The following is a 24,586-nucleotide window of genomic DNA, read 5'->3' on the forward strand; positions in this document are numbered from 1 at the left end:
CCCACAACGCGTTAACCTCCTCCCTGCAAGGCATCTCTGGCAGCTTCAATTAGTTCTGGCGTTTGACACGGGATGGCTTTGAAGTGTTGCTTTTGACTGGATAAGGCAAGCAGAGAGCCGTTATCTTGGTTGCTTGAAGAGAAAAAGCAAAGCCAGTGCGATGGGGCTGTGCTCCAACACATCCCTGCGCATGGCACAGCTCGCTGTGCCGTGCCCCGTGCTCGGGCTGGGGTGCGTGGTATGCATAGGATTAATCTCCAGGCACAGCAATAAAATGCTTTCCTGGGCTTGCTCCCATGGCTTTTGCCTGGAGAAGGCCAGATCTTAGCAACCAGGAGTGTAAGCACCAGCCTGTTTTTCCAGCGAGGAGTTCAGGCATGTTATTGCTCGATACGGTATGAAGGCTGGGCTTTAAGTCACAGTAGGTGCTGGCTGCTGATAGCTTTCTTTTTTTGAGGTTCACTGGTATGAAGTGCCTTCAATCTGGAACTGTCTCCAGCTATTTCTTCTCCACGCTTTTGGGATGTATCTTGTGGGTCGGAGCTGGCATGCTTGGAGTGGGATGTGTGGGGGTGCGTACCCTCCCAGGACAGCTGCTGGCCCAGAGAGGGTGGGCAGAGCAGCTCACCCAGCCTCTTCTGGAGCAGAGCTGCAAGGGGACCTCGCCTGCCCAGCGTTGTCCCGGGGGACAGTGAGATGCCCCCATCACTTCACACAGCCTCTTGGTGCTTGACGTCTGCCGTGGCCTTCAAAGCCTGTGCTGCTGGGGCACCTGTGCCCCTTCATTAGGATGTTCATTAAACACTAAAGGCTTTTGCCTGATGAAATTCATCATCCTTGCACTAACCAGCCTTTCAAGGCTCAGCTTCCTTTTGCTGGGAAGGGACCGTGGGATTTCTGTCCCCTTACGGGCTCTCATGGGGTGGCTACAACGGGAATCTCTTCAGCCTGCAGCAGAGGAGATGCTTGGAAGGACGGCATGGCAGCGTTCTGTTTGCTGGAGGAAGAAGCACCGTTGAGGTAACGGTCACCGCAGGTGCTTCTGTGGTTTGGACCTCAGCTGCGTTTGAAGAAGTGCCACTATGCTGAGTGTGTCACTGTACCTCAGACAAGGGTCTACTCGCCAGAGTACAGCATCTCTTCTTGCTGGTGTTTGTTCCCTGAAGTTACCTGAAGGGTGTATTTAACCCAGTTGTTTGTGCCAGCCTCTCTTGAGGACAGCCGTGTCTGAAAACCAAGCCTGCAAGTGTCACTGCTGACCTTAGGAGAGCCTTGACAGGGTCATTGCTACCCAGGAGCAGGAGAAGGAGAAACCTCTTTTGTAAGAGGCTTCAGAAAAAAGCTGGGGTGCTGGCTGGCCTCTGTGGGCTATCAGCAGGGTGGTTTGGCTCTCCAGAGGACCTGTCTGCCTGGCTGAGGGGCAGAGAGGATAAATCTGATGCAAATCCGGGCAAGCCGAGTTGGGGGGGGGGGGGGAAGGGCATGTGTTGGTGGGGAGCTCAGTGTGAGAATTCTGCCTGTGCTGGAGTTGCGGAAGGCAGTTTGTCTGACAACATCTGAAATCAATATGTGCAATTACTCTGCCTTGGGAAGATGCCTGGAGAGAGCATACCCGTTACTGCCCTGAAGTGCAGGTGGGTGATGAACAGGTGGCGTGTCCATGGGTCTGTTCAGCAGCTCAAAGCACCAGCACACACTGGCTGCAGGGAGAGGCAGGCTCTGCTCATTTGTAGTTTTTTTACCCACCTCTAATTTGGGTAAACGTGTACAGAAGCAACTGTTGACATAACTCTAATTTGGGGTGGGGGGAGACTTCTTCCTGCGCAGCTTCTGGCAGATGCTTGCTGGTACCTAGCCCTGCTGCTGAGGTTTGGCAGTTGGAGAAGATGGGCAGCTGAGCCTGTCCCTTTGCTGAGAACCAGTGAGGAGGCAGGTTACCCCTTTGTCTTTTGGACAAAGCTGCCAGTGTAAAAGCCAAGTATAGAGTTGGTATGAGATAAAATCTTACTGCCTTGTGCCTTAAGAGGCAGGGAAGCAGACACATCTGGGGAAAACTAGGTACACAGTAACCCCTGTCAAAATTCTTCCTCTTACGTCTTTCTCTTCATGGTTTCTCTTCTGATCTTCAGTCCTTTATTTTTTGGCACAGGATCTTACTTGCTTTAAGAAGCAAGCATCCAACATGCAGGGAGGTGACCCAGTCATCAGAAGATACGTGGTTGGAGAAATGAATGTGGGTAGCTGGCTGTAAAAGTGGTGGGGATGATTGACGTGTACAGAAGCAACTGTTGACATAACGCAGTCGTCATGGCAGATCTGAGGGTTGGTTAGTGATGTTTGTGATAGATAAAGCATCAAAGCATTGGGTGAAGCAAATAAATGACTTTTATCAAATAATGTCATGTTGTCAAGCATCTTTTAATTAAGACAGCTGTTAAGCCTAGCATGGTTGGAGAAAAATGTCTGAAGCCTTCTAAAGAAGAAATTCTGCTAATGGATAAATTGGGATAGAATACTAATGTAAAAGATAATGGTGGAAAGAAGCTGCAGTAACTTTCATGGATGCGTGGGAGAGTGGCTGCTGATTTGTGGTGGTGGGTGAGGTGTAAGTGTACATGCCTGTTGCCAGCTTTTCAGAAGTTCAGATGTTTCTCAGGCTTGTGTAGCTGGCCGCAAGTGGTGGCTTTAAGGACTGAGTCCCTAATCACAGAAAACCATGCTCTGTTAGGGACATCAGCAACAGGCCAGGATGCTGCAGATCCCTTTGGAGGTTGTTGCAGAATTTTTGAGAAATTGAGTTCCCCAGGTCCTGGGTGACCAGCAAGTGTAGTGTGCCTCTGGCCCAGAGCTGCCTGCCCTTGGTCTTGGTCTGGGTGAGAAGTGGCACCTGGTGACAGGCACGGGGAAGAAGGGATGAAACCAGAGATGTGATGAAGCAGGGAGGTCCTCTGTGGGTTCCCAGAGAAGGCTTGTGCCTTACTTCAAGGATTGCTTTGAATTAGCAAGTGTAGCTTTTTTTTTCTTTTCCTGGAATCAAACATCAGGGTTATGAAAAAATCCATCTGGAAATCAGACTCAACCTTTCCTATATTTCTGGTTTTCAGCTACTGTGTTGCTTTCCAGTCTAGTTTTTAACCTATACAAATACAGTCATTTTATAGAGCTCCTAATTAATGGTGGGGTGCAGTCAAGCACTGTGTAACTTGCAGTTCTAACTTGCTTAAGAATTTGCAGTCTGGATTTGTTGGTCACTTTTCCTGCTGGGCTAAGTCTTTAGAAATATATTCCTGTTCCGTTGCAGTCTTCAGTTTTATTGTTGACATAAGTGATAGGAACAGAAACAGGGAGAAGCATAAATACTTGTCATTAGTGTCAAGTACATGACATCAGAGAATTTTGGTTTTTTTTAAAATTCCTTTCATGTGCTGGTGTCCCTGGATAGGGAAGTTCTCCTGAAAGGTCAAAACCTTTTGGGGACACGGCTTCTCAGTGGGCTGAGGCTTGCAGCTGGAAGGGAAGGCTGTCCCATGGCAGCTGGGAGCTTCTGAGCCCAGAAACCTGCTGGTTTAGGGAATGAACCTGGCTATAGATGAACCCTTCTATTTTATTTCTTGGTGGCACCAGCACAGGAGCTGAGTCATGCCTTGTGGATAAAGGTGTGGTTTGTTGAGGACTTGTTTCTTTTGGGTTGCTGCCCTGGGCAGGCATTATTTTAGGGTGAGTACCTCTGAAATAGTTGTTCTTTTTGCCAGAAGCCATGTGGGATTAATTTAGCCTGTTTGTCTCTGGGGTGGTTTCAGTGTTTCTGCAGATTGGTGGCTGTGTTCAGGGAAGGCTGTGAAATGTTGCGATTAATTCTTCAGTATTGTGCAGAGAGTTTATGGTGAAATTGTTAGCTGGTTAAGAGTGACTGCTCTAATTATGCTGGTGTGAGTGTAAACAGCAAGGCTGTGATGTGCTACTGTCTGTTGGAGCAGCACTTGAATATGTGTCTTGCTGAGATACGGGCATCCTTCCCCTTTTTCCTGTTCCCTTGCTGGACTCTCTGCAGAGCAGCCATATGTATGTCCTGGACAAGAAGAAAGCCATGGAAATCCAGCCTTCATTTCTGCTGATGCTGGTGCTGAGTGACAACTGCTTCCCTAAAGTCAGCAGAGCCAAACTCATTACCTCCTTTTTTTTTTTTTTTTTTTTTTTTTTTTGCTACCATTTGCAATTCACTGTCTCCGGTAGTTTCCTCTCACTGCAGTATAAGTGAGGAGGACTGTGTCCCATCCTTTTCAGCTGGCAGCGGAGCCTGATGTTTTGATGAGAGTCCTTGTTGCAGAGCAGAGGGGTCTGCATTAAGCCACCAAAAACAGAGCTGTGTGCCATGGTGGGAGGAAGAGCAGCTCCCTGAAACCTGCAGTTCCTCTGCAATATCCCATGGTGGTTTCCATGGTGTGCTGATTGTTTTTTTGCAGCCAGGTGGCTCCATAATTGTGTGACCTTGTGAGGACAAAGCATTAATGACCCATTTTGGATGGATGTTAGGTCCCTGTTCCCATGGGGAAACTGCAGGGCAAGACTCCTGACTTTGCACAGCTGTGCAGGTAACACTTTCTTCAACTTCAGAGGGGAAAAAACTCCACCTCGCCTCTGGTATTCTCACTTTACATGGATCTCTAGTATGGCTGTTGAACTCTAAGTATGCTCTGTAGAAGCAAGTCCTGCAGACCCACAAGGCTTTCAAATGGAGAGGGATGATTTGGTATGTAGGCTGTTACATTAACATGAAGAAGATTTGTTCAGTTGTTTCCTCTGGCTACAGATTTCCTTGGTAACCTGGAGCTCCAATTCACAGATAGACCCAAACATTGAGTGCTTAGCATAGCTGTTAAACCAGGAGCAGACACGAGAGGCTCAGCTGGAGTGGGAAAAGGAAAATTAAAGAAGCCCTGTGGAAGCCCAGGCTGAATAACACCTTCTGAGGGTGCGTTAGTGTTGATTTGTGACTGTGGTGAAAGTGTGAATCAGTTGTACCAAGGGGTGTGAGATCATCATACCCTAGTGACCTGGCCTTTAGTGCTTGCATTAGACAGTTTGCTGCTGTATTGGAGCAGTGTTCTGTGGTGAGATGCTGCTGTCCTGGTGGCTTGTGTTTCTCAGCTGTCCCTCTGCTGCAGAGATTGCTCACAATTTTATCTTGCAGTTTTGAGTGCAGCCGTTCTGGTTTTGGCTGGGATAGAGCTAAGTTTTTTGCCTGGTGTACATATTAACTCAGAATATTTTGCTGTTGGTCCCTTGTAGTCATGAGAGACTTTATCATGGGTTTCTGTCTCTTCTTCCCCACCTTCCACTCTAGACAGTAGTTCGAGTTTCTATTCTATATAATAAAGCAAGTCCTAAAACCACAAAAGAGCTGCTGAGGGTAGGATTTTATATATAGAAGTAGCATGGGCACAGCCTCATGAAGCCCGCAGTTGCAGGCTGTCGCATCTAATGGATAAAACTGAAGGAACTGGGCAGCAGCGGGGGGGAAAAAGTGCCAGCACTGCTTTGCAGAGTGCTGTGCATGCATACCTACCTGAGGCTGGCTGTAATTACCATAATTACCAGCTCCCATGCTGCTGCATCGAGCTCTGTCAAGCTACTCTCAAGTAGCTCCTGCCTTTGTGCTTCCTCGCCATGGTACTGGCAACACGCAGGCATTGCTGGAGCTTTCCTCCTGCCTCTGGACCTCCTCATGTGCTAGAGAAAGCTGGTGGTCTAAGTCTGATCTGCTGCTCTGATGTGGGCTCTCGGAGAGAAACTGGGATGCTCAAAGGAAGCCCTGCTAGAAGATCTATAGCTGTTGCTTCATGCTGGGTGTCTGTTGCCCTCCCTTTCCTTTGTCCAACCCCAGCACCTGGCGTCTTGCTCGTCTGTGGACAAGAAACTGGAAGATGTGTGAGCTGCCTCCTTGCTGGGAGTCTGGGATGGAGGTCATCTGAGGATGAATCACAACGCCATTAGGGAAGGAGGCTTCCTTGCTGCAGCATGTGAAAAGTGATTGATGGTAGCATGAAAGGAAGAGGATGGATTTGCCCCTCAAGGGAGCTGAGTGTTGCCTTGGAAAGGTGTATTCTGTTTCTTCAGAGCTTCCCTCCCCGTCTTTTATGAATGGTTACAGATCAGTGTGGAAGAACTGGGAGGGAAGGAGAGAGAACCGGGTTTGGATACTGGTGATATAGAAGGTGGTACCCCCATGCCAAAGAAATCAAGATCCTTGGAAGGCAGTAGGATCCTGGTGCAGTGTTCCTGTGACAATTATAGTACGCATGCATAAGCTAACCACTTAGACAAGTCAAGTCTTGATTTTGGTACTTCCTAACACCCGCTACTAGTGACGGTGTCTGGGTAGTGCTGTTCTGTGGTATTGTTTGTGCTGGAACCAAGGGTTTCAGTCTGCTTGTGCCGATGCTGTGCCTGCCTCAAGTGGTGGTATGAGGACAGAAGATTCACCCCCTGACCTCTTGGCTGATGAGATGCTGTGGTGCTGAAGTCCAGGCTGACCCTTCTGTAGCTGTCAGGTAGCTGAACTGGCAAAGGTTAATGGTATCTGAGGCTCCCAGGTACAAAACGGACCTGAGATGAGGGTTTTTTTGCCTGGTTCTGTCAGCACCGCATCCTCAGGCGGAGAGGCATGGAGCAGTGGGTGATGGCTGAGTGCACCTTGTCAGGCCAGCCCTGGCTGGCTGCAGAGGGACCAGGAATGTGTGTGTGCTGCTGCCATGGGGCTGGGCTGGGGGGTTACTGCGTGTGCAGGGTGGGATCTGCTGGAATGGTGAGAATGAGGTCATCTGTCTCGGCTTGCCTAATGGGCACAGCACTGGCAGGGGGACGGCTGGGGAAGTGTGGAGGAAAGAGGCAGAAGGAAGGGTTTTGTGGAAACTTGAGAGGGCTTATAGCTCCTTGACAGTGCTGTCAGATCAGTGCAATGCGTTCACGGATGTGATGCTTTGTCTGCCTTTGTTCTGTAGTAGTGGTCATGAACTTTGGTGCTTTCAGCTGGCAAATCGGGCCACGTTACTACTATGCATTTACATGTTCAAGAGATCAGGCGTCTCTTCCAACATGTTTCCATACTCTAATCAGGCTTCTGCTTTTTCCTTTCTCATACAGTATTGATGTGAGCAGTGCTTATAATCTGCCTTGAAGCAATAGTAAAAAGGCATGGTTTATTCATAGCAATTGCTGGGAGTCCATTACTTAATGCCAAATAGATTGATTTAAGTCAGACTGCAGAACGGAACTGGCATTTTTTGTTAATTTTCATTTTGCTGTTTCCAAGGAGTCAAAAAGTGGCTGCGCTTCACCCAAATGCCACTGTATGCCTGCCGTTCGGAATGATTATCACAGCAGCAAAAGAGCAATATAAGATTATGCCCCACCTGTGGAAATCTGTTCTTCTGCGGCATGTCCTGAAAAAATGAGCAACACCATTATGGCTTTCCTCATGCTCCTCCAAACATCTGTCTGCTTGTGGCATTTTTTCTTACCTTAAGAGGATAAACCTCATGGCAGGGACCAGTGTTTTCTCCGTACAGCATCAGGCGCAGGCGATAACTGCATCTGAAATACCACAGCAATAGAAAATAAGCCTCCAGATCTGAGTCAAAGAACTGCAGGTGCTCTGGGGATGCAAGGCCAAAGGGCTGGTTGTTCGTCTCCGATTTGACTCCAGAGTAGCATGTTGCTGTGTCGCCTTTGGTTCGGTGCCTGCCCAGCTTCCCTGTCCCCTCATTCCTCATGAGGTCCCTGGCCCTCAGGGCTGAGGCTGCTTGCCCTTGTCACAGTGTGTGTGCCAGCCTCCTGCTAACGGCACAGCTGCGATGCCAAGGTATTCTTGAATTTCTGCTGTGATCTGTGTAGAAACACCTGGATGCATTGAGGATGTGTTGGGGTTACTGTGAGGTGCTAAGAGCCTCACTCCACTAAGGCTTTGTGGAGGAGAGTTTCCAGAGTATTTAATATTCCGTGCTCTTTAGGTATGAATAAATATTTCCTTGGCCTGAAACATTCTCTGCTGTGAAATCCATTCCAGTCTTTTTGTCTAAGACAATCGGTCTCATTCCTTCCCTCTCTTCTCCCATGCCCCAACTTTTATTAAGCTAGAAATGCGTTGACACTTCACCGTCAAACTGGTTTCTAGCACATTAGGGAGCTCTGCAGAGCATCTTTGCAAGTTGTCAGTGTAGCTGCATGCAAGAGAAGAGGAAGATAGTTCAGAGGTGTGGATCTCTTGGGGAATCTGGTCTTCCTAGCTGATGGCTTTCTGCAAAAGCATCTGTCCATGTGTATCTTTTCCTCTCTAAAGGAAGGGTGTGGAATCGGGGAGTCAATGAAGAAAGATGTTTCATCGTTGTGCTTTAATACATTTATTTTGGCAGTGCTCCCTCCTGTCGCGAGTGTCTGTCCCACCATGCAAGTGTACTTGTTTTGAGCTTCTTTGGAGCTGTCTGTTCTGCTGTCATGACCTGTGGATCACTTGGTGCCTCTTCTAGTTTCTTGGCAAGAAGCCTGTGGCTCGTACTAAACCCTTTCCTGCTCCACTCCCCCGGAGGCTGAGCTGTCTAATGCTCTCATAAGAGTTTTTTGGTTCACCTATGGGATTTCTGCAGTCCCCTGATTTGGTGGCAGGAGGCCTGAGCCAAGCCCGTGTGTTTTTTCAGGAGCAGGTACAGGTGACCACACTGTTCAGGATGGACCCAGCTCCTGCCAGCAGCTGAAGGCAGCTTGCTTGGACCTGGACAGCCAATATCTTGAAGCGAAGTCATCCCAGCTACTCCTCACTTGCTGATGTTGGGAAGCACCATTTCCAGCAGCAACGGGGCTGTTCCAAAGTCTTTGACCTCTTCTGCAGCTGTGGTACCTCCCAAGCAGTGCCGGCAGTTGGGAACTCTGGTGCCCAGGCTGAGGCACTTGCAGTCAGTCAGCAAACGGCATGTCCGCTTTCCCAATGGCTTCCAGCCTCACAGGGCCTGGCTCCTCCTGCCCTGGCCAAACACTCCTGTGGAGATTCACCAGAGCCAAAGGCTTTCTGGGGATCGGCTGAGTGGCTCCTGGAGGCAGGAAGAAGCCAAGAGCTGGAGCACAGGCTGCTGAGCAGGATGGGGTGTCAAAGAAGCTTGCCCAAAAGGGGCTCTGGAGATGCTCTGAGGTTGCTGTTAAGTCAGAACAGCCACAGCAATCCTCAGTTGGGACCCTGACCTGCAAAAGCTGGAACCTTAAAGATGTGATGGGGGAAAGGAGTGAAGTGCCCCTCCATCGTGGTGAAGACCAGGGCTATACGGTGGTGGGAATCCACATCCTCCTTGCCTTGTTCATGTGCAAAGCTGGGGCTGTTGGGAACATGGTACAGCTGCTGCAGTGGCTGTCACCATGACCAGCTGAAACTGGCCAAGGAGTAATTGTGACACCAGCAAAATCCCAGAAGTAGACCAGTCTTCTGATTGCTGGATCACTTATTTAGAAATAGAGCTGGGTGCTCTCTGGGCTTGTCTGTGGGAGGTGGCTGCCTTTGACCACGTGTAAACCACAGCCTTGCCTTCATACTGAAACTGCCACAAGCTGCGATCCTGGTGGAAGGGATATCCAAAGTGTCTGTGGGCTTTGGACATCCCTTCACTTTAAACTCCTCTGAAAACTGCAGCACCACCACCACCACCACCTCCCAGGCATCTGGGGGGGATGGTGATGAAAGGAGGTTCCTGGCGTTAAACCAGATGGACTGAAGGTGCTTCTTTGTGTGTAAAGCTGGAAGTTGTTGTGCTTGCCATGCCTCCTCTCGGGTGCTGGGGAGCAGCTGCTCCTTCCCGTGGTGCTGGGCAGGTCCTGCATCCAGCTCTGCCATGTATTAAGCCCAACGTGCCCTGATTAGGGTGGGCAGAGTCCCTCTGCTGTCAAACTGTTTGTTCTGGCTATAAATTTGTCTGCTTGAAAACCTGTCATCTTCCAGCCTTTCAAGCCCACCTCCCAGAGAGCATGGGAATTGTAAGTATTTAGACATATAATAAGAATGATGTAATTAAAATCCTTGATTTTTGTTTTTCTTGTTTGAGGGGTTTTTTTTAATGCCTTTGATATAAAGGGTGGTAGTAGCTAATTGGATTCTGGGCCAGGCTTGCATAGGCAGCTGGGGGGAAGGGACTGCAAATGAGCCCAGCCAGGAAATTGCACATTTAAATATAGTTCTCGGTAGGGTCAGCAAAACACCCAAGGGACAAATTAAGTATAAAATTTCTGTTGTAATGTGTTCATTTAGCTGCAGACATTGCCTTAAGGGAAAAGAATAGGAAACATGGGAGTGAGGGGAGCAAACTGAAGGGTAAGTGTCCCTCCAGCAGTGCATTTGTGTACCACTGCAGGTCTGTCCCAGGCAATAGTAACCTTCAGCTAACCCAGAGGGCAGGATTTAAAGAAGTAAGTAAATTTTAAAAAAAAAAAAATAGTAAACCATTGGCCAACTTAAAGAAGAAACCACCGAAGGAATTTCTGGCTTTGAGGGGGGGTTGGTGATTTTGCTGGATGATGAAAATCCATAGCTCACGTAACACTGGGGCTGCTATTGTTGTTAGCAGCTTTGGCATGGATCGCCTGGGTCACTGTTCATCAGGTGCTGGCGAGACAGGACCACCCACCACCTTGTTTGCACTCCTTGGGTTAATGGGGGTCCACTTGCCCTGTGAGGCTGCTGCATTCTTCCTGAATGGGTGGGTGGGATGCTGCTTCCACTCCCATGGGTACTGACTGGTTTCCCTGAACTGGTGTGCTGGGAAGGTGACTGGAGTCAGCGACAGGAGGTGGATTCAGCCTGAAAAAAGTGAAACATTGGATTTGTCCCTTTAAAAATCTGCAGCCTTGCGTTTTTAGTGTTAGGACCTGTGGCCCTTTCAGCAGAGGGACAAGATAGTTGTCCTCACTGTGGACATGAGCGAGGAAAGCAGTGTGTAAAGCAGCCAAAGCCCAAGATGCAGGGCAGAACATCTGGAGTAACCCCTGGCTGAAAGCCAGCACTGCTCTTGAGTTTGACTAATGTGGACATTGGTTTTCCAGCCCTGTTTGTCCCTTGATTCCTGCATGGCTGGTGGCATGTGCACCAGAGCTCGCCTGCTCCTGGGTGGCACGTTAAGAACAGCCTGAATTAGTCCTCAGCAACTTTAATTTCTCCTTAAGGCCAAGATAAAGAAATACTGCTGGTGATGGGAGATGCGGAAGAGCTGCTTGGTTTGTGTTTCCCAGGACCTTGGACCCAGCCCTCAGTGCTCTCCCTTTTCGTTTTGGCTGTCTCCCCAGAGGAAGGCCACGTGCTCGAGAGGCAGAGCTTGTCAGGAATAAGGCTTGGTGCTACATCCCTGCCCTCTCCAGAGGGCTGCAGCATCCTTGGCTGTTGCGTCTAGCTGGAATAAGATTTCACCAAAGCTGCGCACCCATGAAGGGACCCCAAAACCTGGAAGATAAATTAAAGAAGGCATTAAGGAAGGAACAAAATGTCTTTTTTTTTTTTTTTTTTTTTTAAATCTAGGCGTGTCATTCAACTACTGAATGGTCAGTATGTCACAGATGCTGTTGTATTATATGAGCATTTTGAAAAACCACAGCTCAAATGATAACCCTGGGTCATTTGGTAGGGTTTTCCTTTGCTTCCATTTCCTTGCTTTTCCTTTTCCAACATAGCAGGCTTGTTTGTGCAGGTGCCAGCTGGGGCTGGACTTTCAAGGGAGTTCAGCACTGGCCTTTTGGGGGTGATTTCTTAAGCTCTCTTTTTAATGCCTGCTTTGATTAGAAGTTGTTTGAGCCAAAGCTTGCTTTTCAGTGCGCCTTAGAGCATTTATAGCGAGGCAGTTAGCTCTATATTAATTGGTGCTGTTGCCAGGCTATTGAAAGGTTGTAATAACCTGGCCAAATTTTCAACTGTTGGTCTAGGCTCTCTGCCTGGATGTCAGGGGAAGCTAATTACAGTGCGAACCAAGGAGAACAGGCTGGCCTGAAGGAAATTAAGGTTTTCCAAGGGCCCCGGTGTAGCCTGTGTCAAATCACAGCTGCATCAACCTCTAAATTTCTTCCTCCTTCAGTTAAATTACCACCAAGTGATTTCTTGCAAGTGTAACCACCTTTTATACCAAGAGAATGAATACTGGCTGTTTTCTCTAAATCCAAATAACAGAGGTTGGGCTGGGATTGCAGAAGCAAATAGAGGACAGCTGCTTCCCTGGCCCTTCCTTTCCTTCTTGCTCTGTTGCACTGTACAGAGTATTTGTGGCAGCTTCTTGCTGACCCTGTGTTGGGGTCTACCATGGGGGCAGTGAGTGTGTCCTCTCTGGCACTGAGAGGGGTGTTAGGGGTGCCTGAACCTCCCCCTGTGGCCAGCAGGTACGGCATATATCCTGCTTTCTCTGCAGTGCTCATCACATCGCAGAGCTTAATTCCTTCCAGTGCTCTGGAGGCTGAAAAAATAAATAGCATCAAAATGTGGTAGACAAGTTCAGGGATGCTCTCTTGGGGCTCCCTGAGTGACTGCTTGAAGCTGGGAAGTGCTGTCAGGAGGGCAAACTCTGGTATTTTTTTTTTCTGATTATCATTACTATTTTTAAGCTCTTAATTTTGCGCCAGCCACCCCTCCAAGCATCCAGTACTGGCCCCTGTTGGAGACAGAAATCAGGGCAAGGTGGATGCACAGCCTGACTCAGTGTGGCTTTTCCTATAAATGATCTGGCTTGTTTTCTAGAAGCTCTTGACCTACATCTTGGGTTTAGTGCTGGTTCAGGAAGGAAGAGCCGTCACGGGTCCATACTGCACACGAATGCGGATTTTCATCATTATCTGTTGCAGCTCTTTCTCAAGAGTGGGGGTTTTGGTGTCAGTTGGGGCCAGGAGGTGGGACTAGAACCATGTATGTCAGAGCTTGCTATAAAAAATAAATAAATAAATAAAAAATTAACTTGGCTTCCTTCTGACACCAGACCCTGTGCAAAAGGCAAGCCAGACATCTGCTGTATATCTCTGTCTGCCAGTCCTGTCTCCCACCCGGCCACCTTGGCCACCCAGCTTCTGGAGCCTTTGTCCTCCTGGACTCTTAAGTGTCTTGCAGTGATTAAGGCTTCAAAGATTTGTTACAAATTTTTTGGGAAATGGATGGCTGGGTAGAGGAGGGAAGATGTTATGGTGAGGGAGAGGTGAGGCGCTCCAGTTGTGAGTTCTGCTCATACCAGGAAAAGGTGACAATGCTGCTTCTCTCATCTCCAGGCTCTTTCCTGCCATCCTTCCAGTGCCATTTGTCCCCTTTGCCTGCCTGCAATACTTCATCCTGAAGGATCCTCGTCCTGTGGCTGAGGCTGAGCAGGGACTGCTCTGGTTTGGGGCAGGGCTGCTGGCGGCGGGCAGTGCTGGTCAAAGCTTTGGATGTTTTGGAGGAGCGGTGGGGCAGCGATGCTGGGACATGTGGAAACGGAGCCTTAGAACTGCTGCATGTTCTCTGTAATGGCGCAGAGAGCTTGGGGAGACTGGCGTGTTGGGGGCCCAAGGTGCAAGTAGCTTTGATGACAACTTAGTACAGAAACCTGAACCCTAAGAAGTCACCTTAGAAGCCTTCACAGGACTGCCAGCGAGGTCAGCTTGCATGGTGCCGCATGGCTGTGCCGTTGCTACACCAGTTCAGTTGGTGTTAGTTTTCATTCTCTAGGATGGCCCATCTTGAACTGTGGTCCTGAGCTTTTCTGAGACAGTTTTTCCCTTTAAAAGTACAGATGGGGAGTAAATCTGGGACGGAGAAATCCCTGAAAGATAAATAATCCTCCAGTCTTCAGCTGGACATGGCTCCCCAGTGCCATGGTGGTCTTTTTAACGTGTTGTCATCCTCCAGCTGTCCCTGGGCAGGCAGTGCGGAGCTTCTGTGGCACAGAGGGAGGAAGATGGGAGGAAGATGCTGTGTTTTGAGGTCAGGGTGGACTGAACTGTGTCAGATCCAGGCACAAAATTACCTGTATGTCTTGGGTCACAGACCACGGAGGGAGTCAGTGGGATGTTTGCATGTGGGTAAGGAGTGGGCAAATGCAGTTGGACTTGGGTGCTGGCTAATAAAGAGTGTAGCACAGAAAATAAAATCCTCAGAGGAGATTTAATAACTGGGGAGAATAATTGTAAAGTACTTCAGAATATTAACCAATGGCTGAATGTGTCTAATTAGCTTAATGAAGCTGTGCGGTTGGGTTCTTTTTTAATCAAACAGATGGGCAAAACATTATGCACCAAAAAATGAGATCTGAATACAATGAGCACATTTAATTAGCAAATAAAAGACAGAGAAAGAGTTTGTTTTTCAACTTGAGAAGTGAGAGATTCTTCTTCACTGAAGGCTCAAGAAGAGCCTCAAACATCACAGTTTCAGGTTGTAGGGATTATTTCTTATATTTTGGGTGTGGGGGATGGAGACAGCCTGGCTGCACCTGCGGGGAGGTGAGCGGGCGCGGGTGGCAATGGTGCTGTCCCAGCCCGGTGCTGTGGCACGGAGCAATCTGTGGCTGCTTGTCTCCGGATGGATTCCCAAGGGCAGGCTCAGCAGCAGTAATGCTGCTTAACCCGCTGCTCCGAAGCCTTTTATCTAAGCATTTATATGCGAACACCTCTGTTTTGCAGAAGGGGAAAGCGAGGAAGCAGTAGCTCGAGGTTAAGCAGGATCTAAGTTCGGTGTTGAATATGTGGTGCTGAGCAAGGTGCCCTCGGTGTTCAGGACACCTGCGGAGCGCTTCCCCGATGGCCTGTGCTTACGTTGGCCGTGCCTGGAGTTCCTGCAGCTACCTGCCTGCTGCTGCTGGCCCCAGTCGATGGGATCGACTCCTGCCACTGCTGTCACTGACCTTGCTGCAGTGGCGGCTCCCATCCCTGTTGGTGCCCAGTACAACACGCACGCGCTGCTGTAATCTGTCTGACCAGCTCTGCTGTGCCATGGAAACCTGGTGCAAATCAGTGCCTTACCTCTCCAGATGGGAGACTCCTTTCCATAGGAACGTCAAGTGCTTATGTAGGTGTGTAATGTAGATCCATAGTATCTCGGAGTCTTGCCAAGGCTGGGAGCGTTTGCTTCAGTCTAATGTTATAAGCTGAACAAGCCATTTTGATATTAAGCCTATAATAATAACACCTTGTAGCTAAAGAGTGTGTTTTTCCCCATTGGTGGATTACTCAGCTCTGTTCTTTTGAGGCAGTGTTTAATAAAAGCAGAGACTTTCCCAGACGGTGTTTAATTAAACAGCTCAGAGATCTCTTCGGCTTCATTTCAATGCTGTGACGCTGCTGCTCTATGGTTTCATCTCTGGGGCTGTTAGAGGTGGAGCTTGTGCTGTGCCAGCCCGGAGGCCAGGCAGGTCGCTGCCTCCTGCCCAGCGTGCCCATCCTGTGGGGGTTGTGCATCCAGGGTCCCCCAGGCTCCAGCTGCTCTTCAGTCTGGTGGGGAATGTGGTGCTGGGGCTGAGCCACGTGGCCGGTTCCAGTGGCAGCTCAACTAATGCGCTTGACATTGCAACTAACATTTGGGGTCCTAATTTCTACCTGCTTCCTTTTTTTGTTGCTAATGTAGGTGTAGGAGCATTTTGATCCTGATGGCTTGGTTACAAACAATTAGCTACAAAGTGAAGACATTAATTTGAAGCCTCCTTATTTTTGTCTTTGGAGGGATCTGTGAGCAGATGGTGATATGCTCTGGTTTTGCTTATTATTGCAGATTATTTGCCAGATAATTTTTCTGACTAATCCTTTGGCCTCTAGACTGTTGAAAATCCTGGAGTCAGATTTCTAATAAAAACACTTGTGTTTGCAAATTTTAAAATCTGTTCCTGTGCCTGCTTGCTGGTGTCGTGGTGAGCAGGAGACTTTTCTCTGGGTGGCAGACACCCTCTGCTCCACGGGAAAGGGGCATCTCCTAAAGCAGAACCTCCTGCCCAGTGGTAAGGATGGGAGGTAGCACCTTCGTACCTGGTTTGGGGTTTATTTTATTTTAAAGCATGGTATGGCTGACTGCTTAACCTCAGCATCTGCTGAGGTCTCCATGCTCTGTCCTGTGGCACGGTGCAGAGACAGTCCTGCTGACCCAGAGCTGGTGTTTTGTGCAGGTGATGCTGCGTAACTTCACTTGCACAGAGCAGCAACTGGGTGATTTGCCAGTATGTAGCTGGGCAGGACACTGGTAGCAGCGCTGATGGGGGTGCTGCAGCCGCCAGCACAGCTCTCCCTCTGCTGAAAGGCAGCTGTGATTTATTTCTTTTATGTTTATCATTATTATTTCCCCTTCATCTCTTGCCACCTCTCCCCTTTTTAAAAAAAAAAAAATATTCTCTTGGATATCTCTGGAGAGAGAGCTGGCTCTGGTAGCTGCTTGACTGATTTATTCTGGTGTTTTAACATTTACTGGATTTACATAACAGCCAAACAATCTGTTTCAAGAGTTTAATATAAACCCAACTCTAGTGAGTCACATCCATGTTAGCAATAATGCAAAGAGAGGCAGCTGGGGGAGTGAGGAGATGACTTTTTCTGGGTTTCTTCATGGGAATATCTGGCTGCCTGAAATATCTCTGACACCTTGTAGCTGAGTGATGCTGCCAGTTCTCCTCTGCCGTCAGGGATTTGTTCTGAAACTTTGAAAGAGCAATGGGTGCGTCACATCAGTGCTCACATTGCTGCTCCTGGCCGAGCTTGGTGGCCTTTCCAGAGCTTCCCAGGCATTGCTGCATGGCTCTGATGCTCTGCAGCCTCGTGCGGTGTTGGGTACCTTTACCTGGTGCGTGCATGTTGGAAAGAGAGGGGAGCTATGAGAGCTGCAAGGTAAACCTATAGTGATTTGCTGCTTGTGTTTTCAATTAAAAACCCACGAAGCCTTTGTGCCAGAGCTTTGGGAGCCAGGTGCTGGTGGTAGGCAGATCAGCACAACACCAGGTGGGATGCTGATGGTACCAGCACATCCTCCTGGGATCTGGTGACCTGGTTTTGTGGCCAGAGTGGGTTTGAGCCCAGCCAGGTGAGAGCTGTCCCTGTTGAGCCACAGCGAGACAGCAGAGCTGTTGGGATCTCCCTGCCCAGGCATGAGCTGGCTGAACAGGGCTCGTTCCTTGGGGACAGCAGCAGTGAAATCCATCAGGATGATTGATAGCAGTGCTTTCCCAAACTGTGGTGGGGAACCTGCTGCGTCAGGTCCTGTCCAGGCAGAGTAATTTTGGGACTTTTTCAGTCGTCTTGTACGGTTGTATGAGTGTAGCAAATCTCTGGAGCAACTCTGCCGTGGGCAGCCTGCGCCCCTCCCCCCCCCCCCCCCCCCCCCCCCCGGCTCCGGCTCCTGAGGCTCTGTTGCCTCTGAGGGGTGGGGGCTGTGATGTGGTCAAACAAAATGGGTCTCCAGCTTGAGCTGTCATTTGCAAAGCTCCCAAGCAAGAGGCAGCAGGAATGGAGCAGGCAGGTTTGCATTTGCATTGCTGCCTGGGTTAGGGGTTGGCTGCTCAGCTAAGCAAGTGCTTCTCTTGCTGCAGCTTGCTTATTTGAATTCTTGTCTTCAGAATGGAAAATAAATGCTGGCTGATGAGATCCATTATAGCACTAATTTTAGAGCATGCCAAACACTAGGAAATGGTTTGCAATCTTCAGTCTCATTTCTCCTTTATTTCCCCCCTCCGTTTGTGAGAACTGCCTTTGTCATTCTTCTAAATGCCCAGTGATGTCCTGCTTACTGGTGCTTCGGGCATCAGCCCTCTTTTCTGATGACTCTTCGTTCAGCCACTTGACACTGGTGCACAGAACCCTTTCTGGGGCTGCAGGCAGCCCGTGGGCATGCTGGCATGATGCAGTCAGTGAGTGCTCGGCCAGCTGGTGCGAGATGCCAGCAAAGTCCCCTTCAAGGCTGGGGGAAGCAGGGGTAGAAGCATCAGAGTGGAATTTCTTATTCTTGGGCACCTGGGGCTTTATAAATCTTTCCAGCCCCACCCCAGCCTGCTTTCTTGATGACCAAGAGGGAAAATATGAATTTCCCTCTGGTCTGCTGAGGAGTTCAGGAAGCAGTCCCAAAGCTTCAGTGTTTGTCCTTGGCACTAATGCAAACCTGAGTGGTTGCTAAAGAGGATGGAGCAGGCGGTGAGTTAAGAATCAAAATGCTTGGCTAGTGCCAGAGGAAACAACAGTGCACAAAATCTAGATTTTTTTATTATTTTTTTTTTTTAAACATGATTCCTTTTCATCAGCTGGAAGCTCGCACTGGTCTGAGAAGAGCCTGGGTGCCTAACTTGGTTGTCTTCTATGAAACCTTCAGGATGGCTGCAGACACCAGTGCTCCCTTCAGCACTGCTCCTGGCTTGCCGTGTTCAGCAGAGTCTGACTGAGCTCTGGATTAAAGTTGGTGGCAAAAGTCCAATAGTTTCACCCCGTGCAGTTTTCAGAGGCTCTCTGGAATACGTGGCTCATGGCTTTGGCAACCAGACATCCCTGATGGCAGCTGCTGTGACCATTAGCAAACAGATTGCTGAAAGATGTGGTGCCTGACCTGGTGGGGGGCTTTGAAAATCTTCCCTCGCCTGCCCCCAGCTCCCTTACCCTTCTCTCCTCTGGACAGCCCAGCCTGCTGGCAGCTAGCAGTGGCTGTATCTTGCAATAAGAGCTGCCGCTTGGCCTGGCTTCTTGTGCTGGTGAGTGGTAAGAGGTCCCTACTTCCAGCAATTACCATTTCATGCTTCCCCGGGCGCACTCTGCGGCTGCTCAGGGTGTCAGCCCGTGGGAATTCGACAGGCAAATGTCTTCATAGTCGGCCTTTGTGAACATGACTGAGATAAACCCTTTACTGAACTAAATGTGGTAACAGCTAATCCCTTGGAAACAGTCACCTGGGCCCTGTGCGACGAAAAGAGGCTTTGCTGCTCTGATTAACAGCACTGGCAAGAACATTAACTCACTTTTCTTTGGAAATGAAAAGCACCTCTCCAGGAGAGTTTAAGGGATTAGGCACCAGCTGGAATATTAAGGTGGGTGAGGGGTTTTTTGCACCTTCCTTCTAAATGTGTAGCTTAAAAACCTGTTCAGCCCTGATGGGATGGGTGACGACGGCTGAGCATCGCTGTGCTGTGGTAGAGAAGAGTCTTGCCGCGGTGCAGAGACCCGCGTCACCCGACAGGCTTCTCTGGGGAGACGGCAGCGGTGAGCAGCTTTTGGCACCCTTTGCCCACACTGGGGTGTCTTTCGTGACACCAGGGCTCAGTGGTGTAAATTAACCCCTGTCGGACTGGCCAGTCTCCATCTGAAGGGTAAAGCTCATTCAAGCCTTGCTAAAAGCCAAATGATACTGACGCTTTCCAGCCCCTTCTTTAGCAAATGCCCAAGGCATTCCAGCTGTTTTGACAAGTCCACTTTCCTTTCTGGGAGGAGATTTGCACTGGTTTCTTTATCATCTTTTTTTTTTTTTTTTTTTTTAAACACAACACTTGGTTTCAAAAGCCTGAACTAGAAATTCCATCTCAGTTAAAAGCAAAGCTCTTGTATTTCAGTGAAGGCTGCTTGGGCTGTATTTTTCAGGCTAGGCTTTTATCTTGGTGCTGGTTTCCATGAGGCTGCATGCCCAAGCTCTGCCCTGGCAGGGGTGCAGCTTGGTCAGCGAGCATCATGCGTGATGCTTGCTGATGAAGGCTGCTGCCCAGCAGCCTGGCTGGCTGAAGGGGTTCAAACGGGTGTATAACATTTGTTATAGAATAATTTAAGTTTGAGAAAAGATGAAACACTTGGATTAAGTATTCGTTGTTCAGAGCAAGTTTGAGTGCTCAAAATGCTCCCAAAATCCTGTTACCTTTCAACCTGTCTTTCTCCTACTGAATTTTCTATTTTAAGTAAATAGCACAGAATTAGCTCAGACAGGAAAAAGATACAAGTGTCACTGTCCAAGGCATGCTTTACTGGTTAGGTATTTATGGGAGACATCCAGGAAATGATCAAACACTTGAAAGTGCATGTATTATTCATTGTTGTAGCTGATTAGTTACCACTTGAAACCTTTGGTTGGTTTTACGGCTCTGTATGCTCTTCACCAAGCAATGTATATGTTGGCATTTGTCCCAGTTAAATGTTGCTGGAGATGGAAGTGCCGCAACTGATTTATGAAATTGGGAGTTAGAGCAGTGGAAGGTGACAGCGTGGCAGTTGGTGTGAGCACCAGTGGAAGTGAGAGATCTGCAGGTGGATGGGGCAGTGAGATGCTCAGTGATGGCTCAGGCCTCCCAGCACTGGGGTGAGGAGCTGCTGGCCCCATTTTGTGGAAGAGCAGCGAGGTGAGGTCAATGTGTCTGGCTCTGTGTGATGAAGTGATGACAGTCAGGAGTAAAACTTGGCTTGCAAGCTTTGGGTTGCCAGCAGGACCTTGGACTCCCTGCTTCTACAACAGTGATTCCTCCTCTGGACTGGAATGGAAAAGTGCACAGTAACTGCTTGAAAAAAAGAAGATGACTCTTACCTGTCTCAGATGTGCAACTGGTTCTGAATCCATGAGCATGCAGGGCATGCTAGCTTCTCATCCTCCCTGGACCCATCGTTAGATGTTGCTATAGGTAAGACCATGCAGCGGCATCTCTCTTTCTGCCCAGGTTCCTGAGCTGTGACTGGAAAATCTAATTCCCATGAAGCCCACCTGGAGCACTGGGTGAGCAAAGCAGTGATCCCATCCAGCAGTTCTTCCCTAAGCAATACGCATACTTAAGCATTTGCTTAGCTTCAGCAAGACCTAAGCAAACAAAGTATGTGTTGAGATCATTTTTTAGTTCTAATCTGCACGTCTGGAGGAAAAATTTAAAATCACAGTGGAAGGCATGGTGGGACTCCCTCTGCCTTCAACAAAGTAGATGCAATGCTCAATTGCAGCGGGGGGGCTCTGCTTCGCCTTGCTGTCACTAGTGTCACTAGAGGAAGGTCCTTCCCTCCAACCTTGGCTGTCCCTGCAGGGATGTGCTCGTTTAACCCTTCTGCAAAAAAAGTTTGCAGAATGCTGCAATCAGAAAAGTGCCTTGATCAAATGACTCCTCTGTGGGAGAGGAGTGAGGGGGCCTGGAGAGCAATGGAGGAGTCATAAGAGAGATGTAGGAAAATGCTTTTTATGGAATGAATGATTTTTGGTGCAGAGGCGGCAAAGTCATATTTAATTCTAATTCGGGGATTTTTTGGGAGCGCATGATTGATGCCCGACGAGGGGCGCAGGATGTTGTTTCTCGGCAGGCTGTCATTCCCACGCTCCATTTACCTGTCAGCACTCCTGCGGAGACTTTTTTTCTCTTTGGATGCCGTTAACCCACTTCCCACAAACACATCCCTGCAGCCTCTCCCAGGAGCCGGCAGCACACGAGGGGCCCCGTCCGGTCCCCGCAGCTGCAGGGAACCACTTTGGGGCTGTGCTTTGTCGTGTTCTCGGCCGTCCCTTTGCCGCGCAGGCGAGCAGGAGCCTTCCTGCCATCCCTCCATCGGTGCCTTGTTGCCCATGGGCCAGGCACAGCACGGTGGCCGATGCCCCGTCGGCTCTGGGCTTGCTCGCCAGCACAGCACAGTTCTATCCACCTTGCATACGGTCACCCCTAGCTCTCCTCTCCCTGCCATGGCTGTCATCTCCCTGGGGAAGGACTGGCTCTTGTACGTGGGTTGGTGCCTGGTGTGCAGCAGCAGGTCCCTGCTGGGTCCAGGGAGGTGATGCTGGCGCCGGGGCTCCTTTCTCTCCCACGCTGGCTTCACTTGGGAGAGCAGGGACTGGTAGCCCTACCCTTATAAAAAGGGCCATTAACAGTTTTGTTTTGCTGCAGTATAAATTTCAGCCAGACTCTTCCTCATGTCCCTGTCCCCTTAATTAAAAGCATGTATGTTAAATGTTGTGAGCCCGAGAGGAGTCTCATTGCAAAGTAAACGGAGAGCGTGGGACTTAAGTGAGCCTATTGTTCCCGCTGTACAGGGTTTATGCTAATAACAACAGTGGAGATTGAACCCAATCCCTGATGAGCTTTCCCAGAGTCTGATTAATCTGTTTAACAATGGATCTGGGTTTTTGTTTTGATCTTGTTCATGAGAGTTAGATTTTTGTCCCTTTCAGAGTAGCTGTGGATCATGTAAGCACAGCAGTATTGCTTTGCTAATTGGCATCAGGTTTATCCGTATCTATTATGTTAAGGGTTTGTAAGAGCATCCGTCACCATGGCATCAGAAGGCTTCCTATGCCAAAAATGCTTGATAAAAACATACATATACGTGTGCACACCCTTTTTTGGGGGGGTCTGTTGGAAAGTGCGAAGACATTCTGCTGGAAGATCATGGTTTTGCATAATTGTATTCCCCAAATAGTTAGCTTTGCAAATAGCTCTTGTCTGCTCATGCTGGTATTATGGCTCTGGTCCACATGCCATTGAAGAGAGAGACAACTTTCCAACGAGCTTTGGACCAGACCCTGTACAAGCATAATTTTGCATTTCTGTTGTTTATGGTTCATACTGTGGGGATGGGGATGGTGCCCTAAAATAACAGAGTCAGCGACAGACCCTGACTCAAAAACTTAACTGTCTAAAGGTCAAGATGCAGCAAGAAGAGGAGAGAAGGCTGGGAAAGCAGGGGAAAGTAAAAATTTTTAGCCAGTCAGATTAGTGTCTCCCCTGGGCAGGCCACAAATGCTCTGGCTGGCTCTGACTTTCTGAAAAACAGGCAGCAGTACAGGGAAGCAAGATATTTAAAGTGAAGATGCAGATGTTGAAGGTAACAGGATTTAAAGGCTGTGTGACACAAAATACAATGTGGTGTAGAGCCGGAGGAGCCAAGCTACACAACGTGCACTCAGAGAAATGTTCCACTATTTATAACAAAAGCTTCTTTCTTGATTTCGCCTCTTCTTAAATGCGCTCAGTGATTGCTTTTCACATATGAATGCTTGTAAAAACGGAGCTCCCTAAGCAGACATGAGATGTTTATATGAGTTAATGACTTCGGAGAGCTCCGGTTGTTTAAGAAGAGTGGTGATGGAGTTGCCTTGATCGCAGTCAGCAGTCCTCCACGGAGCAGGTACAGTGCCGGCGGCAGGGCAGCGCGGTGGTGGCTGCGCGCACATCCATCCTTGGGCAGCTTTGTCATTACTGACTTTACTGATGTCCTTACTGCAGGGTGGGAGGGAGTCTTCCCGGGGGCTGAGAAATCCACGTGAAGTGTGTAACCTCTCTGGGATTCGTGCTGTCATGGAGCAGAGGGGTGAGTGAAATCTCACCAGCGATTTCCAGTTGGAGCAGGGTGAAACCCTTAGCCTGAAACCAGGGATTTGTCATGGGTGGGTCTTTATAAAGCATTTTATTCTGTGTGTTTTCCTAGTGCTTCTTTGCTCCTTGCTGTCCCCTTTGAATTCAGCTGCCAGGAGAGAGAGCTGCATTAGTGTGTTGCTGGTTACATCGGGAGCAGACCTGCCTTGCCCACAGGTTGGACGCAGACAGCTGAGCGAGTATTTCCAGGGGTGAGACTGTCCTTACACCTCTGTAGCAGGCTCCTAGAGAAAGGGATTAAGGATAACAGTAAGCTTCTTTCTGCCTCCCTCTCTCTTTCCCCAAGGTACAGCTATTTGTCTGCTGAAGGGACCTGTCTGTCTTTAACTTTGCTTTTCACTGGTGCCAGAGGCGTAAGCTGGAAGCGCTGCAGCAGCGTGCTGGTCTGTAATCCGCGAGCAGCTAGCTTGTGCTGGCTGGGAGAGCTGGAGGTGGCCGGTGAAGTCTTGCTGTCTTGGACAGAGACAGGCACATGGAGCGATTATCCCAACAGGGAGCAGCCCTTTCATGATGTTGTAGCTGTAGCAGGAGAGCTGGTAATTACCCTTTATATTGAAGGGTGCCTTTAGTGTGGGAGAGGGGACGTATTTGCGTCAGCGTGAAGCAGATTCACAGTGGAGCTTCTGTGCACTCTGCTTGAAGGCCATTGGGTTTTCCTCCCTCCTGGAGACCTGGTTTGTGCATCTGATAGGATTGTCGTGGAGAGCAGTAGATGATGAGGCGCTGGTGGGATCTGAGCTGTTTGCTTACATTTGTGTGCCTGTGTGTCCCTGAAGGTGCGCAAGTGCATGTGCCACCCTGGCAGCTGCTGGGCTGTGGTCACAGCTGAGCTGTCGGGCCCAGGGACCTCCGCCTGAACCCTTCGGAGGTGTGTGTCAACCCACCTGCAGCTTTAGCAGCATGCGCTGTAATGATGCTGAAAAGCGGCTTATCCTTTGCTAATCTTGTACCTGCACCCGCAGGCAGCTGTTATCATGAGCCTTTGTGGAGTTTTTCAGCGCTTTTTTTATCCTTCTCATCAATGCTGGCAGCTTCTGCTTTGTGGTAATTTTGACTTGAGTTGTAACATCCAGGTGTTTCTGGGCTGTTTCTTTGGGTGTAAGCCTCTCTCTCCATCCTCAGGCCAGCAAGTTGCCTGGGATCTCTTCCCTTCTGCTGCCAGAAATGGCTCATTGTCCACGTTAGATGGTTTTGGTGGTGAAGCTGAAGCTCTTGGAGGGAAGCAGGGTGTGAAAGGTGGCCGGGAGGCATAGGCAGACATGGGCTAATGATTCAGC

General features: G+C 49.1%; 1 protein-coding gene across 2 annotated transcripts in view; it reads left to right on the top strand.

Annotated features, from left to right (window-relative positions):
• The first annotated feature begins 1,811 nt into the window (after nucleotides 1-1,811).
• Nucleotides 1,812-24,586, top strand: part of CAMKK1 (calcium/calmodulin dependent protein kinase kinase 1) — a 99,673-nt gene continuing 76,898 nt past the window's right edge. Inside the window, exon 1 of one of the 2 annotated variants that reach the window (XM_080365391.1) lies at nucleotides 1,812-10,014. The gene's annotated coding sequence lies outside the window, so the exon portion shown is untranslated. Of the gene's footprint in view, nucleotides 10,015-17,323; nucleotides 19,017-24,586 lie in introns of those variants that run through there. The other variant, XM_080365392.1, reaches the window with a different exon arrangement.

This window comes from Falco punctatus, assembly GCF_963210335.1.
Source record: "Falco punctatus genome assembly, chromosome: 1".
NCBI lineage: Eukaryota > Metazoa > Chordata > Aves > Falconiformes > Falconidae > Falco > Falco punctatus.